The sequence below is a fragment of the Sus scrofa genome, chromosome 6 (genome assembly GCF_000003025.6).
Source record: "Sus scrofa isolate TJ Tabasco breed Duroc chromosome 6, Sscrofa11.1, whole genome shotgun sequence".
In the NCBI taxonomy this organism is placed as follows: Eukaryota; Metazoa; Chordata; class Mammalia; order Artiodactyla; family Suidae; genus Sus; species Sus scrofa.
In genome coordinates this window covers 2,836,844-2,853,478 of record NC_010448.4, presented here as the reverse complement: position 1 = coordinate 2,853,478, position 16,635 = coordinate 2,836,844, and the positions used below count along the sequence as shown (strand labels likewise).

The 16,635-nt window shown below is 54.7% G+C and overlaps 1 long non-coding RNA gene across 2 annotated transcripts; it reads left to right on the top strand.

Annotated features, from left to right (window-relative positions):
* On the top strand, window positions 742-10,784 carry LOC106510455. Of its 2 annotated transcripts, XR_002344455.1 has the most exons (5): window positions 742-2,531; window positions 3,627-3,746; window positions 6,081-6,158; window positions 6,500-6,699; window positions 8,666-10,784. It is a non-coding gene; the product is annotated as an uncharacterized LOC106510455 (long non-coding RNA). The 2 variants fall into 2 exon arrangements; XR_001308955.2 differs by lacking the exon at window positions 8,666-10,784 and having other exon boundaries at window positions 743-2,531; window positions 6,500-7,499.

Below are 16,635 nucleotides of genomic sequence, written 5' to 3'. Positions count from 1 at the left end.
TATGCCCACTTTACAGCTGAGCAAACGGAGGCTCAGGCTGGTGACGTCACACACCCAGGTGGCAGGCTCGGGTCTGACCTGGGCTTTCACTGCTGAGGGTGGACCCCGATGTGGCAGCACGGAGCCTGCAACCTGGGCTCTGCTGGCCGATGGCCTGGCGGTGGCTCCTGGTCCTGCCACGTGTCACCATCTTCTTTCTCTTCCTCACGTCACTGTGAAGGTCCCTGAGAAGATGGGAGACGATACACGGTAAAGCTGTCCTTCCAGGCAGCAGGTGTCTGCAGAAGCCTCTGGCCCCACACACTCCACTTCAAACATTCCCACTGTCTCCAGAGGCTCTTCCACGTCCTTGCCTGGCGCAGGAATTCTCTCTGGCAATCACCGTGTAACCAGCACAAAAGCAGTGTATGAACTACGGCCATGGACCTGGGCCGGGGAGGCCTTCGCGAGCTGATATCAGAGGGTGACACTGGCGCAGGACATCAGGTGATGCTCGGGGACCCTCTCCTTTTAAAAAGGAGAGGAAGGGTTCCGGTCGTGGCTCAGCAGTTAACAAACCCCACCAGCATCCATGAGGATGCGGGTTCGATCCCTGGCCTCACTCCGTGGGTTAAGGATCCGGTGTTGCCGTGAGCGGTGGTGGAGGCTGCAGACACGGCTCCGATCTGGCGTGGCTGTGGCTGTGGTGTAGCCTGGTGGCTACAGCTCTGCTTCGACCCCTAGCCTGGCAACCTCCATATGCCGTGGGTGCGGCCCTAAAAGAAAAAGAAAAAGACAAACATACAGAGGAAAGGAAGATGGCTTCCACTTGGGCTGAAGAAACTTCCTGACAGAGAGGAGCAAGACGCTCAATAGAAAGCTATTTTTAAAAACGGTTTGCTTCGGGGCTGTAACATTCAAGGTGTGACTTAATAACGAAAGAAATGGAGCCGCAGCTGGCGGCGTTTCAGTGGGTGTCGGGGCCCCGCAGGGCCTGAGGAGCAGGGTTTTGCGGTTCTCTGCACAACAACCTTTGGTTGTTGTGGCCCCTTCGTCCCACCCCCGGGGGGGCGGGGGGGACAGGCTGGGAGCTCAGAGTGTCTGGATGACAGTTCCTGCTCCCACCCCAAGGGCTTTTCGCACTGGCTCGCAGTCACACCCGTCCGTAAGTCAAAGCAACGGGAGGGGATGAAGGGACAGAGGCGAGCGGGTGCAGGACAGACAGACACCTCCTGGCCCTGCTAATTGGACGGCTCTTCTCATCCCGGTCAGCTTCTGCGCTTTGTCTGAGCGGACGAGATAAGAGGGATGCTGGGGTTTCCTAACAAGCTGCCTGGCACGGCCACACGGTCACTTCGAAGGGACCAGCCTCTGCAGGAATCCTTGTCTGTTTGGCAGGAGAATCCACCCCCCCACCCCCAACCCCTGCCCCGGCATGAGGTCCCGAGGAAGGCTGGGGGTGCTTGCAGCCCCCTGAAATCTGGCTGAGGAGGCCGCCGAGAGTGGGGCTGCCTCAGCTCCTTTGCTGGGAAAGAGTGTCTCCTTCCAGCGGCTGCCCTGTGTGCTCATCAGAACGAGGAAAGCGCCGGCCGGCCGGTCACCTCCGAAGCCCCAGCAGCCCTCGCAGCACAAAAGATGCATCCGTGATCCAGGGCCAGGGACTCGTTTTAGTGCAGGCTTGGAAATTATCAACATCCAATCAAGCCACATACATTGTGTCCTTCTTCGTGTCTTTTCATCAGAAAGACTTGAAAAAACAAAACCAAAAACAAATGAGGATGTCTGAGCACTTAGGGTTTTTTTTTAATGTAGAGAAAGAATACCAAAAAGCAGCACGTCCACAAATTTGAAAATTCAAGCAAGAAAATGCCTACTTAAAAATGTTAAAGCCCCCAGATAACAGTCCAAACCAAACCGAACCTGTATCATTGATAACAGGTCCCCTCCATCCGAATATAAAAACGATTACATGTCGTATTGACATTCGGGTGAAATCTTTCCCTTATAAGGGGTCTGACATAAATAGTTTTTATTATGTAACTCTAAATGGAAGAAATACACACATTTCTTAAAGGTCCCAGCTGCTATTGTTATCATCTGAGACATAAAATTGGAATCCCAACTTCCAATATCAAATTTTAGCACAAACCCTATAAAATGTATCTTGTCAGAATGTGTCAGAACCGCTAAGCTCTTTGCAGCTGAACAGGCTGCAGCTGGTGCTTCGTCCTTAAGGCTGAGCATCAACTCTGTGTGTCCTCGGGGGCTGAGGCAGTAAATTGGTCGTTTTCCCCCTGCCTCTGGGCTGGCCCGGGAAGCCGCGGGGTTAGAGGCGCTTCGTCCCCGAGGCTGGTCTGGGTGACACGAGCCTGCGGGGCCGAGCCCGAGGCCTGGAGATAGGACCCGCCAGCAAGTATGCAAGGAATGTTTTTCTTCGGATTCTACCGAGGCGCACGGGCCATGGGGATCCTGTCTGCGGTGACAGCCCTAACATTTGCCAGAGCCCTGGACGCTGCTGCAGAAATGGCATTGCCCACCCGGAAAGTGAGAAGGTAACGTTTATTTTTGTATTTTTTTCTCTCTCTCCCGTATACAGACTGTAGAAAGACCACCAAGCGTGGGCCATTTTTTTTTTTCCACCATGATGTACAATTCACATTTGTTAATCAAAAAAAAAAGTGCCCGGGTCATCCACCACCTAGACTTTTTTTTTTTCCCTCTTCTTCTTAAACAGGAAACGGGTTTCAGATGTTTATATGTTAAAAAGTAAGGCTACTAATCTGTTTAGCCATTTACCAGACTCTGGCTACGTTTTAACGTTCAGACCTCATAGAATGACATTCGCTTTTATCCCTCTTGTTTAGAATTAAAAAAAAAAATGTTCAATAGTCACCTGCTTTTGGCGGGGGGGGTGTGGTGCAATTCCAGTGGCGTTGAAAATAAATCAGTCTGGACGTTTAGTGAAACTGGGCTCCACGCAGTGACGGGACCATGGAGCGTGTTTGCGAATTCACTCCAGCAACTTGTTAAAAGGGACCATGAATGCACGTATTTTCATGGGTCTGTCTCCACAGCGGGTGTGCGGGGAGGCGTCTCACTCGGACGCAGAATAGTGATTCCCAGCACACACCGCGAAGAAGCAACAGCACACGCAAGGCTTTCAAACACTGGGTCGTTTTCTCTGGATCAGGGGGCTATTTTTTCCGCAGTCCTCCATGCGAGGCTGTGAGCCGTCTCAGGGAACAACTGTTTTCCAAGGGGGTTCGTGGTCATTTGAGAGGACTCCAACCTGAGGCTTGGAAATCAAGGGTTTTGTTTTATTGCTGCAAGTTTTTTCCTCACCCCAGGGCTGGTAATTTAAACAGTCGTGGCTCGTGAAAACATCTGCCGGTTTGGTGGGGCAAAATCAGTGAGCTCTTTCTACGGTGGGGACGTTTACATGTTTATAATCCGGGAGAAGGGAGTACACACAGGGGAGGTTTCCATGCTTTTTTTAAGTGAATTTGTTAGTTCTTCAAATCACGGGCTGAAAAGAATACCTTAGCCGAACGCGTAGATGCGGAAGGAATCGGGGCACTTGCTAAACCCAGATCCGACGCCTCGACTCGTCGCCCGCCCGCGTGTGACCAAATGCTCTGTGTCTGCAGATCGTGTAAGGAGGCCAAAGGATGGTTTTCCGAGGCATTTCGTCAAGGGGAGAGAAACGGCTGCTTGGAAATGAGCTCTTAGAGTCAGCCCGGCACTCACTCTCGGGATCAGTACCAGAGGTATTTGCACAAATGAAAACACAAAGACTCCTTCTCAACTGCCCTGCCGTCATCCTCGCCTCTCTCCCACATAAATGTGGTCCCCCTTTGGCAAAAATACATGTATTTTCTTTTTTATCAGAGTTATCAAAGATGGCTAGAGATAGGATGGGTACAAGCATAAAATGGGCTGTGCAATAAATGTCCACACTCTTTTAAAATCGGGGTGGGATGGGTGTGATAAGACAAAATTTAAAATACGTGCTTTTGACAAAAAAAAAAGAAAAACCCACCTTGATTTTGGGGGCATGTTTTACTTCGGCGTTTGGAGGAGACACGTCTACCTGGCCGGGGTGTTAGGGACACTCGGGGCCAACCCAGGTCGGAACAGTGACCCCAGCACCTGCACCTGGAAACGTGGGCAGAAATAACTAACAGAAGGTGCTTCTCACGTCAAGGAAGCATCTGCGAAGCGGCCCCTCCTGACACGAGCCCCCGGCAGAGGCCGGTCCGTGCGGGACGAATCCGCACTGACCCCCGGGCCGCTCCCCGACATGTGCCTGTGGTACCCGAGCCCCGGCTGCTCAGACAGCCGCGGGAAGCCCGGCTCAGTGTCTCCGCAGTGACCAAAAGGCCGGAGTGGCCGACAGGGGACCTGAGAGGGACAAGAGGTGCGCCCAGCGGCCGTTTCCCCCCCATTCCGGGCAGGGTGGGGATGCGGGGCTCAGAGCGTCCACCGCCCCTGCGTGGGAACCACCGGACATGAACCACTTTGGACCAGTACTTAAAGAAAAAAAAAAAAAAAAATATATATATATATATATATATCTTTGTCCCCAGACTGTTAGGAACAGAAAAACCGCCAAAGTCTGCAAGTCCAGGGTAATCACCGTGTCAGCTCTGAGCTGAGATGTTTCCCAAACGAACACCTGGGCAGCGTAAATCACCCCGGAGGTAAACACTTCAGGCCTCGCGGGCCAGGCGGGGCGCACCCTCCCGCCGGCCGGTCCATAAACCAGGCACTGGCCCCTCGGGCAAGACCCCTCCCGGCCTGCGAGCACACCCCCGTACAGAGGTCGCCCAGATCCTCGGCGGAGGCGCTGGCTCCCTCCCCACGGCCACGGACCCGGGGCCGCTCTGGTCCGGGGGAGGCTGTCAGGTTTATGTCCTTATGAATGGCTTTACGACACCCAGTGAGGGGACCCGGGCTACCGGCTTCAAGGGGACTCTTCTCAAAGGCGGCTTGCAAGGGTAAAGCCTGCGCAAGCTTTGTGCTTTCATATCACGCGAGTGAGAACGGCACAGCAGGAGTAGTGACAACCCAAAGATCGACACGAGACGCCCCCCACGATCTGGAGAAATTGGGGTGGCGCCCCCCCCCGTGAAAACAGAGCAGATGAAGCTATTAAACTCTCCCCCCACTGTCTTCAAATCCCTGACTTTCACCGGATGACCATTTGGGGTGCGATGGCTATAAAACTCCCCGGTCGGGGCAGCAGATGACGGCAGAGCACAGCCCCTAAAGATCACCAGCTTGAGAATTTCTTTACATTCTGACGCTCTAACTTAAAAAAAAAATCCTCCTTATAATTATCGGGCCAGGAGGAGTCTTTTAAATAATATCCCCTGTCTTCAGCCAGACGGACGAGCAAATGTAAACATTATAAAAGCAGCCTTCAGTACAGGCTTTTTATGGCTCTGGTCCTGTCCACCCGCAGCACGAATTAGAGCCACAGAGAGAACCTGAGAGGAGTTATCCTGCCTCCAGGATCAACCTCGCACCAAAGAAAAATAACCCAGAGAAATTATCCTGCCGCCCAAAACGAAGCCAGGATCAAATGGTTGGTGATCAGAGCAAATGTTTAAATTGGAGAAGTCAGATCAAGCATTATTAAATAGAGCTTGTTTAATATGTCTCGGACAGAAAATGCCTTTTGAAGAGCGCTGTAAACCTGATATTAGGCATCAGACTGGGTGCGCGAGCCGTGATTTAATCCAAGTGCATGGGCAGCGGTGTGCACAGAACACAAAGTAGGATGTCCTTCCTTCACCAAGCATGGTTTTCTCCACGTATAAAATGAAAGCAGAAAGGTTTTTAGTGGCTCCCGAAGACCGTTAATGCACGATAATAAATAGGAGAAGACTGACCCACGTTTCAATGTTTATTCGGCAGATGAAGCTCAGCTTGGCCACCCCGATGTCACGGGTGACGACTGAGGGGCCGAGGGCTCCCCGGGGGCGGCGGTGTTTTCCCACCGCAGTGCAGTGGGGCAGCAGCTGACCCGTGCTCCCCCCAAACCTAAAACCACTCGCTAATGAGTTTTACAATATTTACATTTTCCATTTTATTTATAGGACACCAGATGTCTACATGCAGAAGAAAAAAATCATTTGGAGTAGAAAAGCCCACCCCTTCCCCACACCCGATGCGTGGTAGGTATTTTTCGCCCCAAAGCCAGGCATGTACGTGTCCGCCCCCTCGGACCTGCGGTCTGCGCTCTCCTCGGGCCATCTGTCCCCGTGGCCGCCGGCACGTCTTTATTTCTGGGCCACATTTTCTCCTCCTGTGAAAAGGGAGGGGGCTGGTAACGCCGAGACGTGTCCCCACAGTGAGGCCCTGGGCACCTCTCGGGGACCACCCTGTTGCTTGCAGAGAACCTTACAGGATGGAGGGGCTGAGACTCAGCTCTGAGCAGACCTGAGAGCGGGTTCAGTGCCTTGGGGCCACAGCGTGAGCTCAGGGCTGCGGTCCTGAAATGCCTTTCTTCCCGCAGCCTTAACCTACTCGAGACTGTGTGTCACCTATATGGGAAAAGAATCGCGTGTTTCCGTGTGTGTGTACAACTGACTCACTTTGCTGTACACCTGAAACTAACACATTGTAAGCCAACTCCACTCCACAAAAGAAAAAGAAAGTGGTCTTAGACGATTCAGCCCACAGCAGGAGCAATCGAAAGATGCTTCGAAAACACAGGTTGGTGTTTTTATTCACTGTACTGTTTTCATTGTCAATTGACTCGGCGCCCAGACCGCACAGGGAACCACCACCAAGGGCCCCGTCTGATTTATCTCCCGAAAGCCTCCCGCAGACCCCTCCAGAAACCTCATTCCCCCGGGGCCCGGCTGGGACGTTCTCGCCCCTTTCCCAGCACAGACAGATGAGCGGGCTGCTTTCAGACACCAGCGCGACCCCCTCCAGGGACGCAGCACCAACCACACACAACGGCACGGGCAGCAAATGTCAGAGCCCACCAGATGGGGCAGCGCTGCCAGGGGCTCCCCGGGACACCCCATCACCTCCTTTCCTTCTGGAGGGGTTTCATCATCCCCCTTTCTTAGCAGACCCCCAAATACCCAGCATCCAGCCCAGGGGGATGTCGGCCCAGCAGGACGGCACTGAACTCCCCCAGTCCCGGTCCAGCCAGGAAGGAGAGCAGAGCGGAACTCGCCTCGGGAGGGAGGCTCTCAGTGTGGCCTGAAACCTGGGGTGGGGGGGGAGGCGGGCGGGCAGTGGCCGCCTGTGCTCACGCACACCAGCGGGGGCTTCCAGGCAACGTGGGAGCAGCGCTGCTTTAGAAAAGCCTCACAGGGAGAGCGGCTGGGAAGCCTGGCCCTCATTCCCTCCGTGGCTGCAGCAACCTTACACCTCTGGAGCATCAAAGCCTGCACCGAAGGCCAGGAAGGGGGCGGTGTGGCAGGGCGGGATGTGTGGCCCGCCTGGGATGCGGGAAGAGGATGGAGAGGCAGGGGGAGGGGTGACAGATGGACGGGGGAGGGGGGAGGCAGAGAGGGCGGGAGCTGAGGAGGGAAGATAAGGGCGAGGGGGAGGCTGGGGGAGGTGGCAGGGGTCTTGCACCATTTGGCTCACTTCTGCTGGAGAGTCCCCGTCTCCCACTGTTCCCATCCCAAGCCCATCCCCCCCCACCAGTGGTTGCCACCCTGAGTGTCCCTCCTGGTTCCCTCGGGCTCTGACAGCACAGAGGCCCCAGAGACCAAGAGGATGTCAGGCAGGGCGTGGAATCAGCTTTGGCGCTTTTTACCTGCCCCCAGGTAGGAGGGTGCAGTCAAAGACTCAGGGCCCTTTAACTTCTAGATGCAAACTTTTTGTGTGAGTTTTCAGTGCACAGACTGGAGGCTTCAGGGGTTTGGTTGGTTTTGACACGCACACACTGAAGACGCCTTGTCCAGGCGGCAGGCTCACTGCAGTGCAGGGACCACAGCATCCAGAAGCAAGAGTGGTCTCACCACCAGACACCCTGGGTGAGGTGTCCGGCTGGGTCTTGGTGAAACAAGGACACACCGAGTGTGGGGCGTATCTCCTAGACGCCCAAGCTGCCAGGTCCCCTGGGGAGGTTGCTCTGAAGGGAAGCGAAGGAGCCCCCCGCCCCTTAACCTGTCCCCCGACCCCCGCATTGGGCATCTCTGTCCAAACAGAGAACACGGCTGCACAGAAGAGCTTCCCAGCCAAGACCCTGATGCCCACCGGGATCCCTCTTGTCAGGGCGCAGCTTGCTTTCTTGGTAAATGTACTGAGACCAAACAAAGGCAGCAATTTAAAATCTTCTGGAAAAAAAAGCTCAAAAAAATTTTTTTTGACTGTGCTTGTTGCATGTGGAAGTCCCCTGGCCAGGGGTCAAATCCGAGCCACAGCAGGGACACAGGGACAACACTGGATCCTTAACACACCACGATGCAAGCGTGTTCCAAAAAACCTCAACTCTGGATGGCTCGAAACCTACATCCCACGTCCTTGTCTAAGAGAGCCGGATGTGCCGTTGGTCCCTCCCTTCCTTGTACGTTGCAAGTCTTATTAACGAGAGTTAACATAAATAAAGTTTCTAGAAACCCAGGTTCTGACTGGGGAAGCTCGCATGGCTTGATTCATTTCACCGTGGCAATGACCCTACAGGGCAGGTGTTACTTTTCTGCCCATTTTACAGATGGGGAAAGTGAGGCACGCAGCCCAGATGTGAACCCATCTGTAGAGGCTCTGCCAGTCGGACACGAGAGGCGAGGCTGGTGGTGCTGAACGGCAAGATGCGACTCTGCTGCTGAGGAGCCTTTCTGAGATGCGGCCCCGCCAGCTCTGCCGGTCTCTGCAAGTGGCCTTCCTGTCCTGCTTCCCTCTCCCTAGGCGGGAGTGTCCGTGGGTATTGCTGCCCACTCCCTCCTGCACCCGTTCCAGGGCCCAGCCCCGGGCTTCTGAACTGGGAGGAGCTGGGCTCTGCTGGTTCTCAGGGAAGAGCAGAGCCTTTTCTCGAAATGCCAAGCTGCTCTTTGCTGGGACAAACACTGGAGCTGACATGAGAGGCAAGCGGGGCAGGCTTGGGAAAGCAGCAGGACCCCTAGGACGGGGAGGACTCTCAGCTCCGGCTTCTCTACAAGGCGGTGGGAAGACATGTCATCCCCCACCCCCTCGACCCCTTCAGCAGAGACCTGATGGCGTCTGCGGAGACAGGGGCAGTGGTTTCTGCAGGGCCGAGCTCCCAGCAGCCCTGGGGTCCAGGGGCCCTGTCCCGGTTCTCCAAGGGTCCAGGAGACGTTGCCCTAGCCCCCCTCCCCAACTCCTCTGAGCCTTACCATCCTGCCAATCTCAGCTCTGGGAGGATTACAGGAGGCAAAGCTCCCTGCGTCTAAAGACCGGCCCAGAGCCTTCCAGAACCTTCCACAGAGTCATCACAATGAAAAGCAAAGAGCACGAGTGGGGCTCTCACCCATAAACATCCTCACGCCAACCAGAGCAGGAGGCACCACTGTGAACCCATTGTTCAGAGGCAAAGACCGAGGCATGGAGGGGTCATGAAATTTAACACAGGGCACACCTGGAGCTTTCAACAGCCTGAGATTTGAACCCTGGCTGCCAGCCTGAAGGGCCATTAACCATCAGCTTGTGCCGTCTCTCCAGGCGCTCAAGAGATGGGAGCGATGGTTATTACAGGGTTTTGGTCAAAGGTAATTGTTTTATCTCAAAGACACTTTTGAGGTCACTGCAGAGTCACAAGCAATTTTAAGGAAATCCCGCGGAGGGATCCCTGCACTTTCCTCCAGCTCATCCTAATGGGACACCTGGCACAGCTACAGAACAATGTCACCCCCGGAAAAGGCCACGGATCCAGCCCACCCATGGGACTCGTGCGAAGCGGCAAAAAGCAACGTGACGGGCTGCACGGGACACAGACCGTGTCTGCCCAACCTGTGCCCTCCGCCCTCCGCCTCTCACCCTCGTCCCTTTCTGCCTTCTGCTCAGCACTACCTGACACTGTATCTGGAGTTTATACGCCGCCCCCCCGCCGAAAAGTAACTTCCATGAGGTCAACGATCTTTGTCTACCGAGTTCGCAGAGGGAGCCCCAGCACCTAGAACAGTGCCTCGTGTATATGGCTTTAGTGTTTTTAAATGGATGCACGAATGCACGGTGATTTTTCAGAGAGCTATGCAAACTTTCCGAACTCCCTTTAAAAAATCTGCAGGAGTTCCCGTTGTAGCTCAGTAGTAAGGAACCTGATTAGTATCCTTGAGGACGCGGGTTCGACCTCTGGTCTCGCTCCGTGGGTTAAGGATCCTGCATTGCTATGGCTGTGGTGTAGGCCAGCAGCTGTAGCTCCCATTTAGCCCCCAGCCTGGGAACCTCCATGTGCTGCTGGTGTGGCCCTGAAGGAAAAAAGTCTGCAGAATGGGCCGAGTGCTCCCCACTACAGGGTATGGCGAGGTTCAGGCAACGCGATGCTGGTCGAGTGTCCCCACATGGGGTCCAGTGGGGTCATGGCACAACTGGCCAAGCTGTGCGTCCTTCCCAGATGCCCAGGGCAGCCCTCCCACCCCTGCATCTCCAGCCCTTCGGGAAGCTGCCGCCTGCCCTCCGGGGTCTCTGGGGTTTGTCTGCCCCTTAATGGCCTGTGATCTTTCAGCAGTTAAGAGCATCGCTAATAAGAGATTTAAGCACAGTTTGTGTCACTTGAAGGAGCCTGGGTTTCTGGAGGGTGGCGTGGGTCTTAAGGACTGAGTGTGAAGTCTCTGCTAATTGTGCTGACTTGAAATAATAAACAGCTTCACACCCTCCCTTGTTCTGGGGCCTAAAGCAAACCAAGCAGCCCCTCGCCTGCCCTCCCGGGCCGGGAGCAAGCGGTCATTAATGAGTGGGTGTTTCACCTCCAACTCGCAGGGGAGGCTCCCCGGAGTCATTCCAGCCCACAGTACAGCCGCTAGGTTCCAGGTCTAAAACCCCGACTCCCGACCCACAAAACCAGAGAGTTTCCACAGCCCACACCTGCCTCCTGGGACGGCGGATCTGAACGTGGGATCTTTTGTGCGGAGATCCGAGCCGTGTACGGCCCTCCCATGGTCCGTCACCTTTCGCAATGGGCAGGGACTTAAAAACAAACATACGCGGATTTCTTGTGAAAACTAAGCACTACACCATGTTTACTATAAAACAAACCACTCATTATAGAAAAGTTATGAAAAACGGGAATGTTTAAGGAATAATTTATGAACGATAGTCCTGCCATCCTGGGAGTCACCGCTTTTTGTATTTTGCTGTATTTTATGTCTGTCTCTGTCTCGCTCTTTCCTCTTTGTCCCTATATCCTTTTCTCTATACTAAAGTCTGAAGTATGTAATTTTATTTATTTTTATTTTTTACTTTTTTAGGGCCATACCCACGGCATATGGAGGTTCCCAGGCTAGGGGTCTAATTGGAGCTGGAGCTGCAGGTCTACACCCCAGCTCACGGCAACGCCGGAGCCTTAACTCACTGAGCAAGCCCGGGGATCGAACCCGTGTCCTCATGGATGCTAGTTAGGTGTGTCGACCACTGAGCCACAACGGGAACTCCTGAATTTTATAATTTGAGATCTTATTTTTCTCCACACTATTTTATCATAAAACATTTTTATCTCTTTAAATATTCTTTGGGAACTTATATGGTTTAAAATTGAAAAAATCAAATCCTGTTGAGAAGAAGGCAAAGTCCAGAGAGGAAGGTGCTTCTGCCATTGACGAGAAAAGCCAGGACAGACACGCCATGAGGACGCGGTATGGGGTAGACCTCGTGGCCACCGCGCGTTTATTTAACCCATCCCCTGCTGGTGGGCACCTAGGTTGTTCCCGAATGCATTCACCTTTATGAACCAGGGTGTGGAGGTAGATCCTGAGACGCAAATCCCTGTGAACCTGCCTGTGTATTTCCTTCGGTAAGTTACCAAAGGGAAGTTACAGATCAAAGGGTGTGGACAGGTCTAAGCTGCTGATGGGGGCTCACGGAACGCCCTCTGGTTCATCCACTGTTTCCCAGCGGCATGTGCGTGTGCAAACGTCTGGCTCACATGACTTTGACACCACGGAGCACTGAGACCTTGAAGTTTCTTTTGGGTTGCTGTTGCCAATTTAAGGAGCAAGGGGTTCTAGTCACCAGTTGGGTCCAAAACACCTGATTTCACAGCGTCCCACCTTCATTCAGACCCTGGGCTCGGAAGGGAGCGAGAACTCGCTAGGAGTTCCCCGGGGGAGCAGCCAGCGGATATTCCGCAAATGGAGAACCCAGGGACCCATTCTGGACCCATTCCCTCTGGGGGACTCGGGCCCGGGGGCCAGGACCACCTCTCTGGGCGGTTATCAGTCCCACTGTCTGCAGGGATTTGCTGGGAGGCCCGGGAACTGGGAGCAGCAAAGGGCAGGCGGATGTCTGATGAGACTCGAAGGTGGGAACGGGTTGAAAGAAGCTCGAGATAAGGAGCCTGCCCCTTTAAAGAGCAAATGGTCCTGGGGGAGGGCTTCTGGAGGCTGCAGGGCCCCCTGCCCCCCCGCAGGTGGAGGCATGTGGAGCCGCTGGCGCCCCCACCACAGCCCAGCCCAGCCCCATGCCTGACACCTCATCCATTACTGGCTGTTCCCTGGCCTGGATGACACAGCCCTGCCTGTCCTGTAAGATCCGGGACACAGCACAAGAGGGGCTGGTGGGTGGCACTGAGCCCTCCTGCTCCACCTCACAGAGGACATCTGCAATTCCAGAGCCAATTACCTAACCCACGGCCCCAGGCTGTCTGGGCTCATTTTGGACTTTTTTAAAAATATTGAGGTGAAATGAACATACCATAAAACGAACCACTGGAAGTGTACAAATCAGCGGCATTTTGCACGTTCCCCATGCTGAGGACGCATTGCCTCTGACTCCAGAGTATCTCTGTCACCCTGAAGAAAGGCCAGATCCCCTCCCCTCAGCCTTGCACAACCACAAATTCACTCTCCATCCCGGTACATGTGTCTATTCTGGACAATTCATGTAACTGGAATCCTACACGACAGAATCCTTTTGTGTCTGGCTTCTTTCACTCCGCATACACTTTCCCAGGTTTATCCGTTGTGTAGCCCACATCATCACGTCCTTCCTTTTCATGGCTAAGTAATATTCCACTCAATCTCTCTTTCCAGAGCCGCAGTCCTGCCTTCTTGATCTGCACGATGATTGCAGTGTGGACAGTGGGGAACGGCGGTGCTGAGAGGTGTTCCACCCACAGCTCTCCATGTAAGACCCCCAGCAGACCGAGGCCCCCTCCCCCATCTCCAGGCATCACGCCCCCTCTCCTGGGCATTTCCTCATTTAGAGAACATGGCTGTTGAGAGCCCAGGGCAGGGCCCCCATGGCACTCTATAACGAGTGGGCAGAAAGTCAGGGCATGGGGGGGGGGCGGTGACTGTAAGAGGCATCCTGGGTTTGGGGCCCCCTAAGCTGATGCCTTAACTCATCATAATTTGAGATCTATGATCTTTCACCGCTCTATGTAGCTACAAACATGTGAAATGCACTCTTAGAGCCACAACCAACTACGACGGAAAAGAGGCTTTTAACGCACACAGAAATGCCCAAAGGCGGGACACTGAACGAGGCTGGTTCTGATGTCACCTCCAATTGACACGCTGGTGTGTCCAGGGGCAGCCTCTGTCCCGAGCTGACAGCTGTCCAGGAGGGAGTGGACGTGGCCACCTCCACAGCCAGGTGGGCTCTGGGTATAACCTTTCAGGGACTAAAGAAAGGCAGTAATTTACTGAGAAAAGGCCTTTGGGGGGCCACCTCTGACACTGAGGTCTGGGGACTTATGGGACAAAAGCAGCAGCATCCCTCATCTGCCGCGACATCATCCTGTCTCTATCGCCCTAATGGGAGCAGGACTCTGCAGGTCAATGTGCCAGGTCCCCTCTCCCCCGCATGCAGCCCCGCTCTCCTGGGACAGTGATGGGGAGGGGAGGGCTGCAGAGCAGGGGGAGGTGGGGGAGCGGAGGTGGAGGGAGGGGTCCAAGGGAGAGGAGGGAGGGCTGCGGGGCAGGGGGACGTGGGGCCGCTCTTCCCCCAGCTGTCCCGTAGTCAGGCCATGGCATCAGCCAGACAGCCCTTGGGAGCCCAGACTCCGCCTCACACGGACTGCAAGGCTGGGACATGGCCTCTGCAGGTCCAGGATGGGAGACCAGGCAGGTGGACCACGGAGAGGACAGGACACTCCCTGACCGTGGCCAGAGTCTGCCTCTGACCACACCCTTCCCCACCTGCTGTGATCTCAGGCAAGTCTCCACCTCTCCAAGGGGTACCTTTTTTGTCATTTTAGGACTGCACCCATAGCACATGGAGGTTCCCAGGCTAGGGGTCGAATCGGAGCTGAAGCTGCTGGCCTCCACCACAGCCACAGCAACTCGGGATCTGAGTGCGTCTGCGACCCACACCACAGCTCACGGCAACGCCAGATCCTTAACCCACTGAGCAAGGCCAGGGATCGAACCCACAGCCTCATGGTTCCTAGTCGGATTTGTTAACCACTGCGCCACGAAGGAAACTCCCCAAAGGGTATGTTTTTATCTGTAAGATGACCAGGAGGAATTTTTGCCTTACAAGGTCATGAGATGAAACGAAGCAAGGAGGGCAAATGCTTCTGGAGAAGCATAAATTATTGTGCGTCTGTGCAAGAGGGAGTTTAGGCGGATGTGCAAGAGAAAGGGAATTCCCACGGCTTATGTAATTTAAATTCTTCTAATGACCAGGTTCAAACAGATACAAAAGGGAACAGGTTGAACTGATTCCTTAAAATAGCTTAACCCAATAGATCTAAAATACATCATCCTGCAATTAAGATAAAATTATCGGGACATTTACTGCTCTTTCATATGAATTATTCAAGACATGGCAGGTGCCTCAAAGGGATAGCACATCTCAGGGCCTACCATCCACGGCTCCAGAGCTCGGTCCCCAGGTGTGGCGGGGTCACCCTCCTGGGCCCTGCAGGTGTAGCTCAGTCAATGCTGAGGCCCAGGAGAGACCCACTCCCTCGGGCAGGCTCCCCCACTAGTTTGATGGGGCTGGAGATTCCACCAAGTCCTGGGTGAAGCTTCTGTGGCTCCTTAGCTGCCCCAAGCGGTGGCTTCCTGGGGTGGAGAGGGCACCACAGTGGCCATCAGGCAGGCTGGCCTTAAGCTTTGTTACGTCCATACCCTCAGGATGTTTTATATCTGGGGAGGGAGTGAATGTAAAAACCCGCCTGTGTGTAAACAAGATGTGTGACACGTTTTAGCGACAGGCACGTTCCCTGCCATGTTATGTGGAAGAGCAGACAGATGTGAAACAGCCCAAATGTCCCATGATAGGGACCCGAGGCATCAGTGAAGTGATCACGGAAATGGGTCACACCAAGGGAATGGGTGACCCGCACAAGGGTGGGTCAGAGGCCGGGTGCGGGAGAAGCCGGACTGGGGTGTCTGGGTGGGGGAGAAAGGTGAGCGCATTCTGCATTTCAAAAAACAACATCTGGACAGCTACTCACCAGAATGTTAGCTGGTTATGACTGGCTGGTGCCATGGGGTGGGTGTTGCTTTCCTTCTTTAATTTCCCCACAACGAGCACGTGTCAGTTGAGGAATGAGAACTTCCCAAAAGTAACACCTTGGGATGGTAAGAAACGGGCCTCAGTTTGGGGCACCCGGATGGAAAGGAGCTTGGGTAGAGGGATGCCGCTCTGAGATGCCACAGCCCTTGGGGTCTGAAACCTGCTTCCGACCCACCTGGACCTGTGAGGGCTCCCCTGGGTGCCCTATCCCTGCTGGATCACGAGCAAAGTCAGGGAAGAGAAAACGTATTGACTGAGCTTCTCTGAGACGCCTGGCGCTGCTCAGGACACAGCTGCGCCTCCGTCTTTACCTCACAGATGGAGACCCTGAAGCTCGGGGAGGGGCAGGCACCTGCCCAGGGGCCCTCAGCCGCCGAGTGGAGGCGGCAGGAGACCAGCGATGACGGTGACCCAGGCAGGCTGTACTCATATAAGCATGGAACTAACGCATCGCTGTTCATTTCACCCTCCGACTGCTCTAGAAGGCAAGGCACCCTCCCCAAGCCCAGGTTACAGGTGACGAACTAAGCACAGCGAGGGCTGTGCACCTGCTGGGGCCCAGGCTCCTAGGAGACGATGGTCCCTGGACAGCCCACTCTGGGCCACAAGCCCCACCTTCTCACGACACAGACCACGCTCCTCCCCCTGCATCACATCTCTGGCTCCTCGCAGGTGGACTCCATCCAGACCTGTGACTTTTCTGCACCTCCTCATGGTGCCCAGCACTGTGGGCACCCAGGAAATACCCCAGGGGTGCCCAGGGATGGACGGTCCCTCCATGCCATCACTGACCTCCAGCGTCAGTGCTGTGCTTCTGGCTCTGAATGAAATCAGAGCCGTCTCTGGATCAGGATCGGAGGAGCCATAAAAGGAGAGGTGGGAACAGAAAAGAAACACCTGTCTGCGTGGCGGCTGCGGGAGAGGGTGGGCGTAGGGGCGGGCGCAGGAGAGGGGCTGTTCCGTTGATGCCCAGGCGCAAGCTGAGCCTGGCTCTTCGCGGGAAGCCCACGCGGGAGCCCAGACTTCTGCCTTGGTTTGTTCCTT